Below are 22,184 nucleotides of genomic sequence, written 5' to 3'. Positions count from 1 at the left end.
TCCAGGGCTGAGGTGGGGCTCTACCATCACGTGGGTGGGTATGGAAGTGGGTGCCAGGCACTGGTGCTTCTGTTGCAGCTGGGTACTCAGGCCACCTGTGCGCCTCTTCACGCAGCGACTGGCAGCTCTCAGAGTGAAGTGACCGCTGTGAAGAAAATCAGCAAAATGGAAGCAGGTCACCTGGAGCGCCAGGGAACCCTATCTGGGTGGGGTTTCTGGGAAGACACCAGATCCTTGCAATTGTCCCCCATCACCTCTGGCCGTGGGCCTCCTGTCTGCAAGGCCAGCTTGGCTCTGGGTGGGGAACGTCTGTCATTCTGCCCAGCGCCCCTGAGCTTAGAGACCACTCAACCAGGCAGGCCCCGCCTCCAGGACATGCTCTACCCAGCCTAGTCAGCCTCTGTCCCCAGAGTCTCCCCCAGGGACCGGAAAGACCCTCTGGGAAGACTGGAGGCGCCTCACCCTGCCCCACCTCTGACCTCCAGCCGCCTGATCGCAGGCACTGACTAGGGTGGAATAGGGTAGTCATGGGTGACATGAGGGGTGACAGTGGGGCTGAGGCCAGGCCCTGCCAGTCACAGGGGAGTGTCCTCACCCAGGAAGCAGATGAGACCCTCCGGCTCCCAGGAGGAACTGCACCTGAGGACCAGCCCACACTGGGCCTGCTCCTCCTGCTCGCCTGCCTGCAGTGTGGGTCACACGCCCCCCAGCAAGCTCAGCCCACGCCTGACCTGCTCATTCTTCTTCCAAAGCCCAGACTATGGCCTCACCCATAGGAGCAAGAAGGAGGTTCTCATTAGATAAATAAAGGAAAACCAACTCTTCCCAGGCTGTCCCCAGAGGCCGACACCTGCCTGGCATGGTGATCGCCCCTGCGCCACACAGGCACTGGTCTCTTTCCCCCACACTCTAACTCCTCTGACTCCACAGGCTGCCTGAGGCTGTAAGCCCAGGGTCAAAGTCACGCCCCTCCCACCCTGAGCGTGCTGGGAAAGCCAGGGCCTGCGGTAGTCAGCCTGCGTGACCCAGCGACTGAGAGGGTGCTTTTAATACCCTCAACACACCCAGGCTGCCAGCACAGCGCTCTTCACAGTTTTCAATTTTCTTGGTCCAAAAAAATAAATAAAGTGGCTTAATATGAAACTACAAATGAGATCAATATAAAGATATTTTTTAAAAGTTCACTTTGCTCCGACTAGGACTCCAATAAATATCTTTATCTGTTAAAAAATACCAGTCCCAGAACATTTCACCGAGCACCAGAGCCCTGTAAGTTCCTGCTCAGAGCCAGCCTGCAGAAAGAATGGAACTTAAGGCCCTCAGCGCGTCCACTTGGCAGGCAGTGCTGGCGGTCACAGGGCCTTTGTATGGCTGCACACATTTTAGCTTGGGGAGGAGAAAGCGCATTTGCCAAGGGTCATTATCACCTCCGCCTGTGATTCCTGCCACTGCTTCCCGGGAGGGATTGTTATGACTCCTCGCTGGCTCCTTCCTACCTGCGGTGGGCTGGCTGCATTCCGGCCTCTGGGCTGTTCATCAAGCACAAACGCCCCATTCACCAGGCCCTGGGGGCCTCTAGAGGCTGATGCCCCCCCCCCAGTCACTGCCCCCTGCCCCAGGTAAGCTGGCCCTGAAGGCTGCAGTGGGCCCGGCCTGGGGAGCCCTGCATATCCAGACCAACTCAGAGAAGACTCCAGGATGGCCCTGCAGGACCCTCACTCCACCAGAAGGAAAGCGAGACCACCCCCACTCCAGGACATGCCGCGGCCCGTGGATGGGGTCCGACCAGTGGGCAGCTCCCGTCCCTGCAGTGTGTCCCAGCTGAGCTGACTGCACTGTGGCTCAGACCCGCCAGCAGTCAAAGCCAGGCACAGCATCAAGGAACGTGATTTTCTTTCAGGTAAGTTTTACAGAGGAGCCATGCTTCAGAGAGATGGCAAGTGTGTGGAAGTCGGAGCACAAGATTGCCAAGGACATGGGTCTGCAGGGGCGCTCCCGGCCTCCGGTGGAAAGAGCACTCTCAGCGCAGTCAGAACCAGCGTTCAGACCTCTGCCCCCACGGCAGGCAGGGGGAGTCGGTGTGGTGGGGCCCTGGAGACCTGCGCAACGTCCCGCCTGCGTCGGAGGCTGCCAGGCCTCCCCACCTCCATCAGGGTCCAAGGGAGACCCCTTTTCTTCCATGCTGCCTGGAGCCAACAGGAATGGCCAGAGCCCAATGGCAAGGGACTCTCAGTGTCACTGTGGGCTGTGGGGCTGCTGGGGTGGACCCTTCAGGTTCCGCTGATCTCGCCAGGAGCCAGGAGCCTACCCAGAAAAGACACCCCCGGGCGACGGCAGGGGAGCAGCACTGCAGGCTTCCCTCACGCCCAGGAAGGGTGCACGGGGGACTCCCAAGCCCCCGAGGACTTCCTCCTTCAGGCTGGTGCTGAGAACCCAGACCACCTGCCTCCAGGATGCCAGCACTCCCCAGGACTGGACGCCGAAACCCTCCCACCTTCACACCGCCTGCTGCCACCCGCCATCAGGATGCGCCCGGTGCTCCCTGAGGCGGCTGCACCGACCCTGCCTGCTCCTCAGCAGGGCCAGTGCCCCCCCTCCTCTAGGCTGTCACCCCCAGGGAGCTCTCGTCTCAGCTCCTCAGCCAGCCCACGTCCTGCCCAATAGCTCCTAGCCGTTCCTGGGACCCCTACCCCTCCCACCATCCCTCTCTGGGCCTGCAGCAGTCCCTCCCTGCATGTCCTCAGACAGGGGTGCCGATGGCAAGGGACCAGGGAGTGTGGGGGTCATGGCATCCTGAGCAGTCCTTTTTGTCCCCAGGATAAAAGTCCCTCTGCTGGGACTCTGTTTCTCTAGCAGGAAACCATTCTTGGTGACGGTTTGTGTGTCCTTCTCGTAAGCTCCGGACCACCCAGATGACTCCGCCACCTCCTCTTGGAGCAGCAGGAAGCAAGGCTCCCACCTAGCCCGAGGGGACGAGGGGACACTAGCAACAAAGCATTCTGTGCACATAAAAGGCACATGCAGCCTCTCAGTCCCAGTCCTGGTGGAGAGGAGGGCACCTGGCCCAATGCCAGCGCAGGGCCATCGCAGCCTGCCCTGAGCCCAGCTCTTCAGCAAGGCGCACGCGGACAGCCAGGACAGCCAGGACTGGCTGGGAGTTTTACAAAAGGGCCAGGCTTCAGAGAGATGGCAAAAAGTGTGTGGAAGTCCCCACACAAGATGGCCAAGGACATGGGGTCTGCAGGGTGCTCCTGCAGTCATGGCCGAGGGGAATTACAGCAAGGGCTTCAGGTGACGATGGTCCTTGTCCCCAAGTTTACTGGAGCTTTTTAGTAACATAATATGGGGGAAAATGGAAGTAGCCGGAATGTCATAGGAATCTGCTTTTGTTCAGCTTGAAAAGAAAAGGAGCAGAGAGGAAAAGGAAGCGGAAGAGAACGTGTCTCGGTGTCCACACAACCCGGCTCTTTGGGCCCCCCACTTGGAAAGGTGGTGTGACCATACCCAGGGAATGCACTCCAGGCCGCGCCTGAGAGGAACCAGTTCTCCCTGGAGCAGCCCAGGCCACGGCCTGGCCACACCATCACCTATGACCTCCACCTCCCTGGGTCCACCAGACCACGAGCCCACTGTGTGGACAGCACCGAGGAATCGTGTTTCCTGAGACAATCAGCAGAGGCAGGTGGGCAGTGAGATGGGAGTCGTGTGAAACAGGCCATCCAGGAGCGGCATCTACCCACGCTTAAGGAAGGCATGACTGTAGGGGGCGTCCAGGGGCACTGCTCCCACCCCAGGGGCACCAGTGTCCTTGTGACGGCCTCTCAGCCCACAGCCCAACACCCCACTGAGAAGTGAAGCCCAGGGGTTCCTGAGCCGGGGGGGCTTCTGACTCAAAAAATGACCACTGGGCGGAGGAAAGCAGAGCAGAATAAGAGGGAGAAACCAGGCGCGTCCCCAGCGCTGGCTCCAGAGCCACCCGGGCTGCCGTGTGGCTCACACCTACTTTTCTGTGGAGGTGAATGTACAAAACTTTGCAGGAAATTTGGGTCCAGATATCTAAACAGACGCTTATGAGCAAAAGAGTAATTTTACTACACAGTTCCTTCCTCGGCGATCGAGCTCTGCCCTGCCGCGCTCCTGCTCCCTCACTGACTTCCTCCACACAGTGCTGGGCGACACTGGAGGACACGCTACTGGACTCTGATTTTCCTGATTATCTAAAGGGACTCAGGTGAACATGGGTCCCAGGAAGAGGAAGCAGACATACCAGAACCAGGGATTTCTCCTGTTAAGTACAACTAATCACCCGACCAGGTAAACTAAAAGCCCACTCAACCACCTGTCAACGGGAGAGAAGGACACCAGCCAGGGACCTCAGGACCTCGGGCAGCTCCCCGGGGCTTCCCTGGCTTTTCTCCTTTGCCTCATATAACCCAGACTTACGGACAGAGAAGCCTGCAACCCACAGGCACGGACCCAGAAGAACCAACGGAAGCCCGTCCTGTCTCGCAGGAGGCCAGAGGGGCAGCTTCACAGGACGCAGGCAGCAGGAAGCAAGGCTCCTTCGACGCACTGGCTGCAAGGCTGGGCCCACCCGGGCTCACCTCCAGAGCCAGGCCAGGAGGGAGCCCAGCCCCGCCCCTCACAGGCACAAGGCACACCTCCCTTAGCACCACCAGTTCTTAGGCAGCCTGGGACACTCGAGCAGATCGGGCCGCCGAGGGCTCAGAGTCACGGCTTCACTTTGTGTCCGACTTTCGAAACTGTTTGTTTTCTTTATCAAATAGAGTGCGACACAGACCTGTGCACCACACAAGCCAACTTCCAAGAGGAGAAAGGAGCGGTCATCCTGGAATGTGGCCAAGGAGCGTCAACTGGGCAGACCTGCCGTGGTGCACAAGAGCTCAGGGCAATGACACCCTCTACCAGGCCCAGCGAGCAGGAGAGGTCGGCACCAAGGAGGCCTGAGCCCTCCGTGCAGTGTGCAGGGCAGACGGCCAGGACCTCCCCACTCGGGCAGGCTCACGGCTGTGGGCTGAGGGTGATTTCCTGGAAAGGACCCAGGGCAGTTGAGGGGTCTCTCATGGAGCCCCTGGAGAGCTCCGGGGTTTGGGGCGGTCTCCCTCCCCCGACAGACATAGACTAGGATCCATCTAGGCCCCCAAATAAGCTCAGGGCCGCCCGCAGGTCAGCAGGCGCAGGGGCTGTCATCTGCCTACAGAGGCCCACTCCACAGAAGGGTGGTTCTGCACCACCAAAAGCAGATTCGGGTCCCCACCAGCCTGGAGCTCCCTGGGGACCGGCCACATCCCAGTGCCTGGCACACACCAGGCGATGGGACCACCCATAGCAGGGACATGACTGTGAAGGGAAGAGGAAGCAGAGGAAGGTCAGACAGGTCACGGAACCGGGGTGTCACGACCCAGCTGGCTGCTGACGTAGACCAGACACGTCAGTCTTTCCGCAGTGTGAGAACTTGTTCAGTAACGATAAGTTAACAAGCTGCACTTTTACCAACTTTAATTCACAAAAAAGACTCACGGTCCACTTGGTGTCGTGACCAAGGCAATCACAGGTCTTCCGTTCCATCCTGACCTGGTGACTGACGTCCACAGCACTCGGGCCTCACGTCCTACTTCACACAGCACACACATGTGGCTGAACAGGTGTGCATTCCTGCATGGCTAAGGACGGGTTCAGGTGGCCTCAGGGCTTCAAGGGGCCTGCCAGGAGCCAGGCAGAGAGAGACAAAGAGCCGCTGCAGGTGGTCATTCAGGACTCAGGAAGGACCAGCCCCAGGAGCTGAAGCAGCTCCTAAGTGGACCTCCTCAGGCAGGGGGATGTGCTGAAGCCCCAGGGACGGTCCGGAGTTCCCCACTGTGGTGACTGTGCTGGGCAGGGCTCATGACAAGTGACCGGGTGACAGGGTCAGGGGCCACCATGCCCAGCCTAGGAAGGCTCCTCCCTGACATGCCTCAGGCGCGGGTGCTGCGTCCTCAGGGGGTCTGCTGTGTCTGACAAGCTCGGGGCCTGGTTTCTCTGACATGGGCTGGAGACACCCGTGCGTCCATGTGCCTCTGGTTGACTCTGTGAGCTCACAGGTGGTCATTTTTTTTTAATCAGTGTGACTACTTTATCCATCAGTTTGGGCCTCACGACTGTGCTGTGCTTTGAGGTCATACTTCTGTTTGTTGGTTGGTTGGTTGGTACTGAGGATTGAACCCCAGGGCACTTAACCACTGAGCTACATCCCCAGACCTTTTTATTTTTAATTTTTTTTTCTTTTTTTTTTTTAAGTCTTTTTTTTTTTAAAGAGAGAGTGAGAGAGGAGAGAGAGAGAGAGAGAGAGAGAGAGAGAGAGAGAGAGAGAGAGAGAGAATTTTTAATATTTATTTATTTTTTTTTAGTTCTTGGCGGACACAACATCTTTGTTTGTATGTGGTGCTGAGGATTGAACCCGGGCCGCACGCATGCCAGACGAGCGCGCTACCGCTGAGCCACATTCCCAGCCCCTTTATTTTTAATTTTGAAACAAGGTTTTGCTAAGTTACTTAGGGCTTCGTTAAGTTGTCTGAGGCTGACCTCAAACTTGCAGTCCTCTCGAGTCAGGAATCATAGGCAGGCGCCACCACGCCTTGCATGCCCTCTAGTTTTATTGGGATCCAGGGAAGTTTTCAGAAAGTCCTACACATGTCCACCTCCTGACTTTTGATTGACAGCAGGATGACATCAGACTTTCAAGTCCCTGCTGTCGTGACCACTCTAGATGACTTTGGCCCATGCTGACCAGTTCTAATTGGAACCTATTCTTACAGATTTGATGATCAAGGGAATTATCCTTATCTCCCTGAGTTCCTGGATCTGGTCTGTGAAAGGCTATTGAAGTCCCCCTTTCAGGATATCTTGGTTCCTTTTATCAGAATTATTTCAGGCCTGCATTTCTCCTGCAGATTACAGAAGTTTTCTGAGGAATGTAGCATATTCTGTCCACTGAAACCAGGCAGGGCTGCAGGTAAACTGCTTCTTGGAAAAGGAAGTGTGTGTATAGGATTAGTCCCTTGATCTCATGTTCCCACCACCCACATTTGTTTGTCCCTTGTCAGTATTAAATCAGAAGCACATGAATGCATGGGTATCGCAATTCCATATCAGAAAAGATCAGGCCCATGAGTTGATTATCATTTTGGTACTGGGCATTGAACCCAGGGTCACTTCACCACTGAGCCACATTCTCAGCCCTTTTTATTTTTTTAATTTGTGACAGGGTCTTGCTCAATTGCCTAGAGTCTCACTAAGTTGCTGAGGCTAGCCTCAAACTTGCAATCCTCCTCTTTAGCCACCTGAGTCACTGGGATTATAAGCGTGTGCCAATGGGCCCAGCCCCATGAGCTTAATACACACAAGACCACCAAATGAACCCCCTTCCTCACCTGAGACCTACGAAAAGAGGAGCACCCTGAGATTGGACGGCCGCACCCTGACTCCTTCCCCTGGTCACTTGTTAATGAGCCTTGTGCAGGAAACTCACCACAGCAGTGTGTTTCTGACCCTGGGCTTCAGCCCAGTGTGGTTTCTCCTGCCTGTGCCACCATTCATGGCCCATTGCAAGCGGACACTCTGAAACTGCATCCTCCAGACCCTGGCCTAGAGGAAGCTCCACCTCTGACAGCTCTGGGCCTGAGCACCTTACCCACCAGGTCCTACCCGCCCACCTCCAGGGCCTCTGTGTTTGTGTCTGTTCTCTGCCTTGGCTCTCCATGGGTCTCCTGCCCTGTGACCACACTAACCCTTTCTTAGCCTCATGTAAACTATGAGGTGTGACTTGAGGTTGTAGACATTATGGTTCAAGGGCCCCCAAAAGCTCATGTGTGACACAATGTAAGGATTTTTGGAGGTGAAATGATTAGATTATGAGAGCTGCAGCCTGATTGGTGCATTGGTAGGATTAATAGAGCGCTTCGGGTGGGCAGGTGGGTGTGGCGGAGGAGGTGGGTGCTAGGGGTGTCCTTTGGCATTTACATCTTGACCCTGGTGAGCGGAGCTCTCTGCTTCCCACCGCCACATCCTGAGCTGCTTGCCTCCTTCACACCCTTCTGCCCTGAGGGGGCCCAGAGCTTCGGAGTCGGCCCACCATGGACTGAACCTTTGACTCCAAGAGCCAACATGGACTTTCCCTGCTCTGTGTTCTTGTCAGGTCTTTCGGTCACAGTAACAAAGGCTAACTAAAATGGAGATATTAGTGATTAAGACTGGATTGAAAGAGCCTGTGACTACCCAGCCTTTGACTCTCAGGTGACCTTCGAGTATTCAGTACATTGCAGTAGGTGAAAGTGATGTAGCTTGTGAATTTATTGCTTTTCAATAAATTCTGCCATTGTGGAAAGACAAGTGTGGGTTGGGCTTGTTGATGGCATAGCTCACTCATGACAGGTGTCCTTAAAAGAAAGGCAAGGGAGACTTGGACAGAGTGTCAGGGTCCGGCGAACGTCGGAGGAAGAGACCACCAAGAGACCGACTCATGCAACAGCAAAAGGGGGTTTATTGAGGATCCAATCCAGCGCGCTGGGGCTCCAGGCTCACTCAAGACGGGAGAGCGGCCAAGAGCCCCGAGCAGGGGTTGAGCAGTGCTTAAGTACACTTTTTTAGGGAGGGCAGGGACTTTGCATACATCAGAGCAAATCATCATGAGGCGCGGGAAAATTGAACAACAACTCTCAAATAAACATGATTAGTCCATTCATTGGCGGGAACAGGTCAGGCGGGGGTGATAGGTCAGTACTAAGGAGGGGGGTACATTCAAACTGATTGGTTTGGGCCCTGAATGCCTACGTGCCAAACTGCACAGGGTCCAGGTTATTTAACAACTAAATGGTCAGTACCGGGCGTTGTCTTAACTGCCTCAGGAATTTCAGGTTCTGTGTGCAGTTCAGAAACTTTACAATACCTAGTCCTTACATTTTAACTCAGGCTTTGCAGCTTAGAAACTTTACCCTTTCAAGAGAAGGAGGCCGAGAGGCTGTGGCAGAGGTTGCTGGAGGGAGGCAGGAGGTGTTATGCTCAAATTTGGGAACCCCCAAAAGACCACCAGAGACCAAGATCCATGTAAGCAGCAAAGAGGTGTTTACTGCGAGCTAGCTCGGTCCTCTGCGTGCACACACAGCAACTGGTGATGCAGAGAGGCCCTGAGCCCAGGGTTAGCAGCAGTTTTATACACTCTTTGGAGAAGGCAGGGACTCCACATACATCATAGCATCTCTTAGCAAATCATCACACACCGCAGGAAAATCATAAAACAATTCTAAAACATGATTAGCACATTCACTGGCGGGAACAAGTTGGGTAGGTGAATTCGTTTGAACTGATTGGTTTAGCTACTAGGGGTGTACGTGCTGAACTACGTGGTTTCCCAACATGTTATCAACCACCATAAACTACTGGGGGGGGTCATCTGGCATCCCAGGTATTTCCCTGTCTCATGCTGATTGGTGGCTGCTAGGGGGTTGCTATGGGTCCCCACCTAGCCTGACCGAGTCAGGGACACCTGGCGCAACAGATCTCTCTTGTTATTTGTAGATAAACAACTCAGCAGGGTGGGTATGTGCCTAGGAGTGCTCTGTGGGTCTTTCCAAGGACAAGGTCACGCCCCCTTCCTTGGACAGGCTTTGCTCTGAGGTAGAGGCTGGTTTTTCGGAGGTGCGCCAAGGGCTGCTGGCAGCCTGGGAGCAGGAGAGAGGCCCGGGACCAGCGTTCCTCAGAGCCTCCAGTTGGTCCAACACTCACTCCCTCTGCCTTGAGTTTGGACTTGGCTTCCAGAGCTCTGACAGAACAAATTTCTGTTGTTTTAAGCCACCTACTGAGTGGTAATTTGCCATGGCAGCTGCAGGAAGCTAACCCAAGTCCTGAGCACCAGCCACTGCTCCAGGGTGAAAGGGACGATGCTGTCCTGCTCTCCTGGACTTTTAGGTTAGGGACCAGAGAGATAATGGAAGTGTCTCATGGACTGGGCCACGTGCCCGTGGGTTCCAGCTCCCATGATGATGTCAGTGTTCCGGGGCTGGTGGACCTTGGAGATCCTGGGCCTCATAATGAAGGTGACCTTTGGATGCTAGGATTTTTCCAGAAAAAGCTGCAAGATTGGGGTTGGGGAGGGTGGACAGATGGCTGCCTGTATAAAGGCCCATGGTTTATGGCTCAAGCTTAATGATATCATCCTGGACGAGGTTTAAACCAGCTGAAAGCTGGCGTGGGCTCCTCCCGCGCTCCTCAGGGGCCTAGTTTGTTTGGAGGGCCCCCTCCCTCCCTCTGCACCACATCCCACACACTCAGGGCCTTTCCAAAAGTTGCTTCTCATTAGCTTCACCTTTGGCCTACATGGCCAGAGGCTGGAGGTGGAGTCCACATTCTTACAAAGTGTTTAGAATTATTCAAAAGTGGGAGAGGCTGCCCTTTGATCAGAGCTTGAGTGGTTGTTAAGTTCTGGCAACTGTCAGTCCTAACAAACTTCTCCTTCCCTCCAGACTTCCACCTCCAGCTCCCAGCAGACCACTCCCTCAGAAAGGCCTGGAGCCAAGGCCTGAGGGACCTGGGCTGCTGATCCTCAGGTGCCCCCAGCTCACATGGCTCCTGTCACAGGCCACGCTAAGCAGACTCATTAGGGCCTTAGTGACCATGGAGGATACTAACCATGTTCAAGAGAATGTTGGCCTTCACTTGTGCTGGCTGCCCACTGGCAGGGCCTGTCCCCAGAGGAGAGGGTCATCTGGCATGGTCATCTGACGTTTAGAATTGCCCTGGTTCCTTTCAAAGGAAAAATGCACTAATTGCTAGCAGTATCCAGTCCAGGCTATGTGGACAGCGCTGTCCACCCTGGGCCCCCCTTCCATCAAGCAGCAGCAGTTTGCCCTGGGCCACCCCATTGTGGGTGCAAGTGCCGAGGCAGAATGACTGGGTGCCTTTTCTGGACACGTGGAGGACCACCAGGCGCTGGGCATGAGCTTACTAGGAGGAATAACCACGAAGCACAGCAAATCATGAGGCCCAAACTGATGGATAAAGTAGTCACACTGATTAAAAAAAAATGACCACCTGTGAGCTCACAGAACCAACCAGAGGCACATGGACGCATGGGTGTCTCCAGCCCACGTCAGAGAAACCAGGCCCCGAGCTTGTCAGACACAGCAGACCCCCTGAGGACGCAGCACCCGCGCCTGAGGCATGTCAGGGAGGAGCCTTCCTAGGCTGGGCATGGTGGCCCCTGACCCTGTCACCCGGTCACTTGTCATGAGCCCTGCCCAGCACAGTCACCACAGTGGGGAACTCCGGACCGTCCCTGGGGCTTCAGCACATCCCCCTGCCTGAGGAGGTCCACTTAGGAGCTGCTTCAGCTCCTGGGGCTGGTCCTTCCTGAGTCCTGAATGACCACCTGCAGCGGCTCTTTGTCTCTCTCTGCCTGGCTCCTGGCAGGCCCCTTGAAGCCCTGAGGCCACCTGAACCCGTCCTTAGCCATGCAGGAATGCACACCTGTTCAGCCACATGTGTGTGCTGTGTGAAGTGGGACGTGAGGCCCGAGTGCTGTGGACGTCAGTCACCAGGTCAGGATGGAACGGAAGACCTGTGATTGCCTTGGTCACGACACCAAGTGGACCGTGAGTCTTTTTTGTGAATTAAAGTTGGTAAAAGTGCAGCTTGTTAACTTATCGTTACTGAACAAGTTCTCACACTGCGGAAAGACTGACGTGTCTGGTCTCCACTGGCACAGCCGGCTCATGTCACCCACCCTTGTCCTGCATGACCTCATCCTAACTTACTTTTACCTGCAAAGACCCTGCTCCCAGAGCAGGCCACACACAGGCCAGCCAGGCCAGCGCTTCAGCTCACCGTGCTCCAGGACAGGCGCCCTGTCTCCTGGACTCTGCCGGGGCCTGTGGAGTCGAGCGCTTCTGAGTGGGAGGTGTGAGCCAGGGGAGCAGGGGCCATCTGCAGGACAGGCCAGGCCTCCCTGAGTCACCCATCCCCACACCTGACCTACCCAGGACACAGGACAAGCCACAGTTGGCCTGCCTGTGGGAGGAGGTGGCTCCGGTGGGTGTGGGTGGAAATGGAGTGTGGTATAGTCCATGGGTGATCTGTGTGGTGTGGCATGACTGGTGTGTGGTGTGGTGTGTATGGGGTGTGTAATGGAGTGGGGGATGAGTAGTGTGTGTGCAACACATGCACAGTGTGGTGTGTACTATGTAGCGGGGGTGTGCGGCGTGGAGGGGCGTGACAGTGGAAGTCCTGGTTCTGTGCTTGTGCAGACTTGGCAGGTCGGGCGGGGCGCCCTGTGCTTTGAGACCAGGCCTCCTTAACAACCCAGGAGAGAGGACTACCCAACTGGTGGGGCACAGGCCCCGTGCCTCAGATGGCGGTCAGTGCTGGCCGAGAGGCTGCCCACAGAGAGCAGCACAGGCGGTGCTGGCCCAGCGTGTGTCCTCTGTGCTCTAGTGCAGGGGCAGTGTGCCTTGGGGCTGGCTTCTGTGGGCACCCTCCAGGTGCCCGGGTGACGCCTTCTCACCACGTCCACAGAGAAGGCATCTGCTGCTGCTTCCTCTTCCTTGGTCACCATCCCATGGGCGGGACCACCCCTGTGACCTCATGCAACCTCAATCACCGCTCAAGGCCCCGTCTCCAAATTCACCACACGGGGCTCGTGCTGCCACGTGTGCATCTGGGCAGCCCGAGTGAGGAGGTGATCTGGGAAAAGGGATTCCAGGGCCAGGGTCCCCACTGACGAGGCCATGAAGCCCTAGGAGAAAGGATGCCTGAGGTGTGCAAAGGAAGGTGGACGTGTCCCCTGACCTCAGAGGCCAGGTGCAAGGTGGTGAGGCTGCAGAAGGGAGGTCCCAGGCCAGAGCCAACAGAGAGCACCGAGGAGCTTCTAGGCTCCGCCAGGCCCAGCGTCTCGCAAGGGTGTGAAGAGGGCCGCCGAGAGCAACGGGGCACCCGGTCTCCCGGTCTCCCTCGTGGGATCCCTGGGTGTTGGGCTCTGGCAGGGGGTCTCAGGAGACCCACCGGATGGTGAGGAGTCGGGAAAGGGGGTGGAGGAACAACACAGACACAAGAGTGAAGGTGCCAAATCCCCATCTTTACTTGTGAGGTTTCATATATACTTTTCATTTTGGCAGGCTCACAGTGCTTTGTGGTTACAAAACAGGAATCATTATTCAAAGAAACAAAATATTATGTAGTACAATTAGATAAGAAGAATGTATCTTGGCTTATGCATAAGCAAGCATTTTTACTTTCAGTTTGCGTTTTGCTTTGAGCTGTTTCTGCTTAGTTAGCTTTTAATAATAGTTAGAAATGTCCCAGACTATTGGCCTATACCTTGACTATTCTTTCTTGACTTGCTGACTAGAATCGGCGCCACGGTTATGGCAAGGGGTTAACTTGAAAAGAGAGGCTACTAATTTTAATCAAACAAGAGTAAGAGCGCAAACCATTGTGCACAGGAACAAGAACAAGTTGCCCAGTACCGAGCACTAATCTGTCTTCTTAACATTAATTCTTCTTCTCTGGATTTTAATTTAATTTCTCAAAAACTTCCTTGACTGTTTTTCCTACAGGGGGTTTTTCATTAAACATTAACAATTTACGTTCCACAGCTGAATCATTGCATTTAGAGCAAACAGATCCATTCTTTAGAAGTAGTTGCATTAATTGGGAAAGTCATGTATTTTTCCTTCAAACTTAATGGTCATATGAGAAGTCCCAACTATACTTATTACAGGAATACAGAAACAAACCAGGCCATTCCCAGAAACATGCTGCGCTCCTCCAGAGGATGGACGCCTGGCGCCATCCACCTCAGTAGGGCCTTGCCGTTGCCTGAGTCGGGGAGGGGCGCAGCACCTGGGTTGTGGTGCCACGCGCTGAGGGCAAAGGAGGCTTCCCAAGAGATCCTGCACAGATCCCAGGAAGCCCACAGCTGGGAGAGCTCCTGGGACCAGGGACCTGACGGCGCCTGTCCTGGAATGAGGTCCTATCGCCACAGATGCAGAGAGACAGCAAAGGAACCCAGGTGCGTCGGGTAGCCACAGGGTGCGGGGTCCCCCCTCCCCTCCTTTCCTCAGATGCTTCCAGGCCACAGTGCAGGGCCGCTGCACTCCCCAGGCTCGCCCTCACAGCACCCTGAGGAGGCCACCTCCCCCACAGCGTGGCATGGGGTCCTCCCCTTTGCTGCCTTCCGCCATGGCCCAGTCCCAGTGAGGCTGGTGGGGCGCTATCTCCGGGTGGCTGGTCCCTGAACAGCCTCGGCCTCTCGACTTCAGCGCCTCCGTCAGGAAAGGCGGGGAGCCGTGTTCTGTTGTGCCATCCGTTCACAGAGTGTTCTCGTCAGCCAGGAAGGGCCCACGGTCCCCCCCAATGGGATCCTCTGTACTTGAGAATTCCAGAAGCTGCCTCCAACCCCCAGGGTCTCCGGTCCCTGAGCCTCTCTTCAACAAGGCTGGTGGCCACAGCTCTGCTTCACGGTCCTACACGCAAAGGCGACATGCTGGCGCCACCGGCTGCAAGGGCAGCAGGTTTATCTGCTACTGGGATTCCCAGTGACTTGGAGCTGAAATGATGGCATCCACAGGGCGTGTGTTGACACAAACTCCACTCAGTTTCCCTGAGGCCTTCCTCTTACCCAGTGACTGGACCACCACCGCCAGGTCCTCTTCTTCAGCGACTGCTGGTTCCTGTTCCCTGAGCAGTTTGGATTTCATTAGATGGTGTCAGGTGCAGCGAAAGGGGATTCCAGTGTTGGTAAGGTTTGTAAGACGGTCTGTGATATGTGAGTCATGTCAACTGCCAAGCCTCAGTGTTCCCCTATCTGTGAAATGAAGAAAATAACTCTGCTAATTACCTCACAGGCTACTAATATAATGAAATGCTGAAACCATCCACCAATGCTCTATGAAATGCAAACCATGGCTGAAACAAGTGATCCGGAATTATTCCATGAGTCTGCTTCTGGCATGACGGAACAGGTGGTATCTGATCAAACTCCCTGCCCAAAACAACAGGAAACACTGATAAAACATGGAGATCACAGCAAAATGGAACTGCACTGAGGTGAACCTGACCTTGAGTGCTACTATGCCCTTCAGGTATTTGAGAGAATGAAAAGCCAACAGAAAGTGGCTACTGTGGATGAGAGAAGTAAATCAGACTTTCATCAACTCACAGGGCTGAGAGAAAACCATGAAGCTCAAGGCTACCTACCCAGCCAAGAGCTGAGAACCTTAAGGAACAAGAGGAATGCATGAAACGGAGCCCAAACTCTGCACCACTTCTCTCTCAAGGTGATGGCTGGTTTACAAACAGTAGCCCAGAGGCTCACGATCCCTGGAAAAGGGCCAAGCAGAGCTGTGGGCATTGTCACCCTGCTGTGGGGAAGTGGAGCTCAGGGGCACCAAGGAGCACTCATGAACAGGGATGACCAGAATCAGACAGGGCCTTACCAGACCTGCAGACAACTTCAGAAGTGCTCTGACCAAAATGACCTGCTCCTCATCTAGTGTCGTAAGCAAAAGTAAACTTTCCCTAGAGGAAGATAACAGCATTCAGAGCTGCAAGGACTTACAATCACAATGCTCAGCACTCCATCAGAAGTCACCAGGCACACGGGACATAACGGCAAGAAGGAAAAGCCACCAGAGGGTACCACTGTGGGAACAACCGGAATGTCCAGCAATGGCAGAATCAATAAACTAACTGTGATGCATTAATATAATGGGTTGTTACACAGCTACAAAAAAAAAAAAAAAAAAACTACTGCTATGGAGAACAGCATGAATGAATCTTAGACATAATGTCGAGCAAAGAGCCAGATACAAAAGAGTGCATAGTCATAGCAAATCCAATCACAGATAAAACTAATCCACAGTGACGGAGATGTTTAAAAATCGGTTATCTTTAAGGTAAATATCAGATGCAAGGGACATGAGGGAGGCTTCTGGATGCTAGTAACTTAAAAATCTTGATCTAGGTGATAATTCTTTGGATATAGAGATAGAGATATGTGTATTTGTAACAATTCATCCGACTAAAAAAACACTTAAGATTGTGTACTATACCTAAGTTATACCACACTGAAGAAAGAAAAACAGAACTTATTTCAAATAAAATTCAATAAATGACTTTCAAAGAAGATTAAACATAGCTGAGAAGAGAATTAGAGTGCTAGAAAACAAGTCAGTAGAAAATTACACACAGAAAAATACAAATGAAAAATACAGAAGATCATGTGAAGAGAAATTTGGGACAAAGAACATTTCACATGTAGATGAAGAAAAATGACAAAGTGTTAGGAATATTGAAACCCAAATCTTTCAGTTACTATATGCGAGTAACTAAATGTAAGTTTATTAAACATGTCAAAAAACAAATTCTCAGATACAATAAAAATACAAAGTTCAACTCTGTGATACTTATAAGAGATACACCTTAAATATAAGGATACATAGAATATAAAAATAAGAGAAAATAATTTTCCATGCAGACACTAACCAAAGGAAAGCCCAGGTAAAGCTATAGTATTGAATTAAACTCAAAAGCAAGAAGCATTAATGAAGATGAAGCAGGATATTTCATAATAATAAAAGAGTCAATACATGATGATTTCAAGTTTGTTTGCATCTTACACAGACGGGCCCTGAATTACAACTGTTCAACTTGTGATTTTTTTCCAACTTTAAAATGATGCAAAAACAACACCTTCAGTAGAAACTGCACTTTGAATTTTGATTTTTTCTCGACTAGCAATTGAGGCACAATGTTCCCTGTGATAACGGGAAACAATGAGTCACAGCCAGCCAGCCACATGGCCACAAGGTTAATGAACCAATCAGCCATATTCAGAGAGAAGTTTTCTATATTTAAATGTATATAAGAGAAAAGAAGGCCAAAAAAAAAAAATCAATGATCAAATTCTCCATTCCAAGAAATGAAAAGAGCACAAGAAACCAAACCCAGAGAAGGAGAAAGCAAGCTTAAGGACCTGTCTAGAAGACCCTGCAAACGTAGCTCCTGTCTGATGGGGTGCATCTGGTGCGATTCACGACCCACAAACATTTTGAGAATCTTCTATGAGCAAACACACCGCTAGCTTCAACCAAAGGCAGAGATAGCATCAGAGGAAAGGAGACAACTTGGGCTCCACAGCCCTCTGGCATCGAGCCTGGGGTACCCCAACACAGAGCTGTACTTCCTGCATGAAACAGGATGATTCAGAGGGGAGAAACACGTTCAGGGGCCGAGAAGAGGGCTCGAAAGCTCGTTTCTAGGTTTGGGGATGTGATCTAGGAACTTCTAACATTTGCTCAGCTGGATTTCAAAATTGCTATGGACCAGGGACTCAGTGCGTCCCTTCTCCCCGTCCAGAGCACTGTTACTCTGCCTGTCCCCCACTGCATAAGCCTGGGGCAGGTAGTGAGCTCTTCAGATTCACAAGTGTTACAGTCAGCTTTATCACCACTGGGATCAAAGTACCTGATAAGAACCACATTGAGAGGGCTGGGGACGTGGCTCAGTGGTAGAGCACTCGCCTAGCATGTGCGAAGAAGCCCTGGGTTCGATCCTCAGCACCACATAAAAATGAATAAATAAAATAAAGGTGTCGTGTCCAACGACAACTAAAAATAAATAAATGAATAAATAAATAAAATGAACAATGTAGAGAAGGAAAACTTTATTTGGAGCTCACAGTTTCAGAGGTCTCAGTTCAGAGATGCTGCTCCATTGCCCCGGGCCTAAGGTGAGGCGGACTAGCAAGGCGGAGGGCCTGGTGCAGGAGAGCAGCAGGGCATAGCAAGCAGGAAGCAGAGAGCTCCAATCACCAAGGACAAAACATGACCCCAGGGGCACACCCACATGACCTACCTGCCTACAGGTAAACCATCCATTAATCCCTATCAGGGGAGAAGCCAACTAGGTTAAGGCTCTCACACCCAATCATTCCACCTTTAAGCTTTCCTGCACTGTCTCCCACCTGAGCCTTTGGGGGAGACCTCATCCTAAACCCTAACAACAGGCATGAAGATGTAGAGGAGCTTACTCCAGAGCTGTTCTCAAGGAACTGCACTTGAAGAGCCTCGTTACAGGAGCAGCAACCTGGAGAAGTACGAACAATGCTTGGGAGAAAAGGGAAAAGGGGAATGAAGCTAGAGAGCTGTTTCCATCTGTTCATCTATTACAAAATGCCACAACTGGGAAGCTTATAAACAACAGACATCTATTTCCCAAAGTTATAGAGCCTGAAGTCCAAGGTTAAGGTGCTCGTAGATTCAGGGTCTGGTGAAGGTCCTCTTTCTGGCCATAGTGCACTGCCTTCACCTTCTTCTTCCTCTCTCTCTTTTTTTATTTTGTACTTAGGATTAAAGCCAGGGGCACCTTACTACTGAGCTACATCCTCAGTCCTTTTTATTTATTTACTTGAAACAAAGACTTACTAAGTTGCTGAGGCTGGCCTCAAACCTATGATCCTCCTGTCTCAGCCTCCAAAGTCACTGGAATTACAGGCCTGAACCACCAGGCCCAGGCTGACAATGCCTTCTTGATACGTCTTCACACGATGGAAGAGATGAGCTCTCTCTGGGGCCTCTTTTACAAGGGTCAAGACCTAATCAACTCCCAGAGTTCTACCTCAATATCCTCACTTGGAGGCTAAATTTCAACATGTGGATTTGCATGGGATGACACAAATTCAGACTAAAACAGGGGATGTGGGGTCAAATTTTGGGGTGGCACAAAAATTAAACTTAGCAAGAGGGTGTGGGGTCAAGAAGGTTTTAAGAATTTTTATGGAGGTGAGTTTGTAACAACGTCCCTCACCCTTTGTAAGTTTTCTTTTGACTTCCCCTCCCTTTCCCAAGTATTCTAAAAATCCTCTTTAGGATTTTCTTTAAAATGATGCCCTGAATGATTAAGAAATTAACTACTGATGGGACCCAGAACATCTGGTGACCTTCAGATAACATTGAATTGCAATACCCCTACTTATTCTTTAATCCTGTGCGTCACTAACACACAGCACGTAAACTGCTGCAGAGTTTGGCATGTAGGAAAATGGAATGGTCATCTATACTTACAGGAGCCAGCCCCAAGAGGCCATGCGTCTTGGATAGGAAGACCCCACCCAGCAGGAAGTCTCCCTCCCCTTCCCGTAAATGCCCTAAAGTGTTTTTTTTTTTTGGGGGGGGGGCAACGGCTGCCCCTACTTTCTCAGGATGCCTACCTTCAAATAAATTTAATTTCCTTATTACCAGTTAGTCTCCCAAATATCAGCTTTTGTGCAGTAAGTCCATGGACTTGGGTCTGCTAACAAATTTAATTTCCTTATTACCAGTTAGTCTCCCAAATATCAGCTTTTGTGCAGTAAGTCCATGGACTTGGGTCTGCTAACAATTTAAGCCTGCAGCATAGGTCAGGAGAGTCCACGATGCATCTCAGGAGGAACAAGAAAGCCACACGGCTGTGGGTGTAGATCACGGAAAGGGTGCAGCAAGCAGGGTGGTACATACCTGCAATCCCAGCAACTAGGGAGGCTGAGTCAGGAGGATTACAAGCTGGAGGCCAGCCTCAGCAACTTAGTGAGCTCCTTTCTTGGGGATTAAAAAGAACTGGGGATGTGGCTCAGAGATAAAGCACCCCTGGCTTCAATCCCCCGTACCAAAAAGAAAAATTAAACAGAGAAAGGTGAAAAGTGGGCCCAGACCCCACCTCTGAATTCCAAACTGTTACATCAACTAACCTATTCCACATTTTTCACTGGATGTATCAAAGTCCCTAAAATTCAGCATTTTCAAGACCAGGCCAAGCTGTTAGCTTCCCACTCAGTGAATAACGAGAGCAGAAGTCTAGGCCTTGACACCATCTGCTTCCTCGCTACCATTTTCTATGTGGTCAGTCCCCACGTTCAGAAGAACAGTTCTGACGTCAGCCCCACCTCCCCTTCCCCTCACCACCCACCCGCCCACAGTCCAAACTGCCAGCATCAGAACTGGACTCCGGCAGGAAGGAGACGGTCAGCTCCCAGTGGCAAGGTCAGCTCCTGGTCAGAGTGCTCTCTCCAAAGAGCAGTTCCCAGGCGACCACTGAGGCCATACCTACTGGAATGCCCCGTGGATGCTCCCTGGCCTCCCTTGCCCCTCTGCATCCAGCCTCACTGGCCTCCTCCTTGGGACCCCGTCACTCTGGGCACAGGCTGCCCTCAGACCTGCCTCTTCCAGCAAGCTCCTCGCAAATGTCAGATGTGGGCCAAGGGCGGCCCCACGGGAGCCCTCTCGCCCCACTCAGACGCACGGTTAGCCAAACCGTGTGCTTTGCCTGGGCCTCACTGCTAAGAGCAAGAGCCAGCTCCCTGCACAGGGCCGGACACACAGACACCCAGTAATACTCGCTGAGTGAGCAAGTGAGATAAGCACGAGCAGCGAACGTTTCGGTCCCCTCCACAGAGGAAGAGACAGAGGCCCAAAGAAGCTAGACAAATGGCCAAGGCCATGGAGCTGGGGGCAGGTCTCTCACTGAAAAGGAAGAGGAAGCTCAATTCACATCTGATTAATGGAGAGAAAACACCAAAAACTAAAACTACTGGGAAAGTACACCTTACTCCAAAAATCACGATACAAGGCTCGGGGAGCAACAAAGCGTGAGGCTGGGCAGGGGCCTTACTGTTCCACGCCCCCCACCTTTTCTTTCTCCTCTCTCCCTCAGGCTTTTCCTCTTTGTCTGCATCCAGTAGCTCGTGTGCAGATCTTTAAATACTTCCCAAGGAGCAGCCTGAACAGCCTTTCCCACAGATTTGAAAATTCCTTGCAATAAAAATGTCAAGGGTGAAATAAGACAATGCGTTTTCTCAGCTCTACATCAGGCCAAATTACATACTAAAGGGCCAACATTTGGACCATAAAACTCAGGATGAGGGTCACCTTCAGCTTGCTGGAACCCTGGTCAAGACTGGGATTAGAGGCTCGGGCTGGAGCGAGTTGTCCTTCTCCAGGGCTTTGCAGACACGCGGCACCAATCCGCCTGGCCTCCTCCCACCCCCTCCGAGGCTGGCTGGCTCCCTGCTCTCGCCAGAGCCCATGCACGCCCTGGAGAGGCCGTGACAACGCTCCTGAGGTTGATCACTGACCAGGCCAGAATCAAGAGCCTCCAGGAGATGGCCCTCTAGACTGCCCGCTAGAGGACAGAGTCCTGAGGGCCCTGTCCCTCATGCTGAGGAGCCTCCCTTCCCCCCTCTGGTGGGCTCCTAGTGCTGCTTCACTGCAGGGAGGGTTAACCCCCACAGGGCACCCGGGCCAGTCCCCACGGCTCTTCCCTCTGCCCAGCACCAAGTTGCACTTGGTTTTCCCACTGATGAGCACAGGCCCTCTCTGCAGGGCCTTTCCTGTGCTGGGCCTTTCCTTGCAGTTCCCCGCAGCCCATGGCCATGCAGAGTCGGCTCAGGAGCCAGGAAACCCACAGAGACACAGCACCCTTCCTGGTCCAACCCAGGACAAGGTCAGCCCCAGAGGTTGACAGGCTGGAGCCAGCCTGTGCTCGAGACGCCCCATGACAGGCCGGTGTCAGGTTGTCTCAGCTTCCCGGAGAGCTGGATGACAGCAGAGCTGACCCCAATCCCAAGAGCCTTGGGGGAGCCACAGGTCTCTAGGGTGGACCCTGACAGGGCTACAGCATGTGACTGCTGATCCCCAAATCGCCTGCTCCTTCGCTCCTGACTCCTGGATCCAGACGCCCCCTAGTGGCCTGAGTCAATGTAACTTCCCGAATCCTGGATGGCCCCCTTCCCTCCCTGATTTCCCCATCACAGACAAGAAGGGGAATGTCAAAGACGCTTAGTCATTCTCTAGAGACTATCAGTTCCTCCTCCTTGATTTGCCAAGGAGGAAAACAGGACCAGAGCAGAAATGACCTGCCCAAGGCTGGAGGCCCTGCCAGCACCAGACCCAAAGCCCTAAGCCCTCCAGCAGGTTCTCTGCTCAGAGGACGACTCTGTTTAGGATGGTGTGGTCATCTCCTTCAGCAAGAGCCCAGGCCCAGCAGCCTCTACTCCTTGACCTTGCCCATCGGCTGTATAAACATACTGCTTCCGTTTTTTATCCTATTTTCTGTGGAGATTAAAGATAATGCCGAAATCTAAGGCTGGGAACAGGGCTTCC

At 52.9% G+C, this 22,184-nt stretch overlaps 1 protein-coding gene across 1 annotated transcript in view; it reads right to left on the bottom strand.

The window, feature by feature from the left end:
- Window positions 1-13,122: 13,122 nt before the first annotated feature.
- Asb1 (ankyrin repeat and SOCS box containing 1) overlaps window positions 13,123-22,184 on the bottom strand; it is a 37,226-nt gene continuing 28,164 nt past the window's right edge. The window contains exon 6 of the transcript XR_003301473.2: window positions 13,123-14,854. The gene's annotated coding sequence lies outside the window, so the exon portion shown is untranslated. The remainder of the gene's footprint in view (window positions 14,855-22,184) is intronic.

Source organism: Urocitellus parryii, chromosome 1 (genome assembly GCF_045843805.1).
Source record: "Urocitellus parryii isolate mUroPar1 chromosome 1, mUroPar1.hap1, whole genome shotgun sequence".
NCBI lineage: Eukaryota > Metazoa > Chordata > Mammalia > Rodentia > Sciuridae > Urocitellus > Urocitellus parryii.
The sequence above is the reverse complement of the archived record's forward strand: the minus strand, read 5'-3'. Positions and strand labels throughout refer to the sequence as shown.